Source organism: Lolium perenne, chromosome 7 (assembly GCF_019359855.2).
Source record: "Lolium perenne isolate Kyuss_39 chromosome 7, Kyuss_2.0, whole genome shotgun sequence".
Taxonomy (NCBI): Eukaryota; Viridiplantae; Streptophyta; class Magnoliopsida; order Poales; family Poaceae; genus Lolium; species Lolium perenne.
In genome coordinates, this window is record NC_067250.2 from 32,286,683 (window position 1) to 32,288,755 (window position 2,073).

Here is a 2,073-nt window from a genome sequence, read left to right on the forward strand (position 1 = left end):
AACCAAACCCTCACACATGCGAGCGGAAATACAGAGCGAAAAAGAAACAGACGGAAGAACAGAGTACAGCGTCCATGCCTTTCACACTCAGCCAGCCACTATTGCGTTGACTGCGGGGTCCATGTGGATCTCTCCGCCATGGCAGCCTTTGCCTGCCACCTCTCTCTCCCACCAGAGCAAGGAATGAAAATTTTAAGAAAAAAGAAAAAAAGACCCTGATGCTACGTTGACTTGGCCCAGTGCGAGCCCAGAAATGAGACCTGCGATTTAAGACAAAAATGCGGTGTAATCCCTACCTCCCTCTCTGCCACTTCGCTTAGCTCTCACAGAAACACAAATGCACAGATTTTGTCGGGATGCCCCGGTATGGCAAAGTCCCTGAGTTAACAAGCGCGCACTTCGCAGATCAAGGAAATACCAAGTGTAGCGAAAGATATGAAGAAACCAATGGAATAGAGAAGAAACGGTGCGTACTGGGCCAACCGACCTCGCCTCCGGGACCGGCTGGCACGCTCCATGCGGCCCGCTCCGGCTCGGCTCCGGCTTCCGGTTTCTCCCCCGGCCTGCCCCAACTCCACCAGCGCGTTGGGCCGACTCCGGATTCGGCCTATCTGGATTCGGCCTCCTCTTCCGCTGGGCCGCCAGCGACCGCCCCGACCGGCCTCTCCGCAGCTATACACCGACCTGGTCGGTCAGTGCAACGCACCGCACACCCCCGCAACTCGGGGCGGTTCAGTGGGCCGCGGCCCATCCCAACAGGTAAGCTTTTTTTTTTCTTTTTCTTTCCTTTTTGCTGTTTTATCTTTTCTGTTTATATTTCCGTTTTTAAAATCTAACAACTTTTTTGGAAACACAAAACTATTTTTTGAGATAGAATATTCCGTAAAATTTGAACATTTTCAAAACTGAACAAATTTTAGAATTTGAACAGTTTTACATTTGAACAATTTTAAAATTTGAACAATTTTTAAAGTTGAACATTTTTTGAAATTGAACATTTTTAACTGAACAATTTCAAAGTTTGAACAATTTTAAAATTTGAACAGTTTCAAAGTTTGAACAGTTTTCAAAAATTTAAATTTGAACGGTTTTCAAATATGAATGGTTTTCAAATTTGAACGATTTTCAAATTTAAACATTTTTTAATTTAAACATTTTCTCAATTTGAACAATTTTTAAAAATTAAAATTTTCAAATCTGAAAAAATATAACAAAAACCGAAAACAGAAAAAAGAAAAGAAAACAGAAAAAGAAATCAGAAAAGAAAAAAAAAGCAAAAACGAACTGCACAGCCTAAACAGACCCAAATGGGCCCGGCCCATACCCGACCAGGGGTGTGCGGTGGCCGGTAGCCACCGACCTGGTCGGTGTATAGGTTTTGCCCTCGATCACCCCAGGTCACCAGGGCAAATCCTATACACCAACCAGGTCGGCCGCTACCGCATGCCGCACACCCCCCGCGCGCGGTATGGGCCGGCCTGATCGGCCCAGTTCGCCAATTTTTTTCTGTTTTCTGTTTTTTCTTTTTTCTTTTTTCTTTCCTTTTCCTTTTTTATTTTCTGATTCTTTTTTGTTTCTTTTTTTTGTTTGTGTTTATTTTGTTATTTTTGTTCAAATTTGAAAATAGTTCAAATTCATAAAATTTTCAAAATTGAAAATTGTTCAAAAATCAAAAAATGTTCAAATTTTAAAAACATTCAAATTTGAAAACTGTTGAATTTGATATCCGTTCAAATTTAGAAAATGTTCAAATCATAAAAGCGTTTAAATTTGAAATCCGTTCAAATATATAAAGCGTTCAAATTTGGAAAAATGTTCAAATTCGAAATATGTTCATAACTAAGAATGTTAATTTTCGGAAAAAAATAAATTTTACAAATTTTAAAAAATGTTCAATTATGTCCATATCCGAAAATGTTCAAATTTCGAAAAAAATTAAATCAAAATCTGAACATTTTTAAAATTTCGAATCTAAACAGATTTTGAAATTTTGTTCTCCGATTTTTGTTTTAAGTTACATATTTAAAAAGGAAAATATTAACAGAAAAGAAACAACAAAAAAATGAAGAAAAA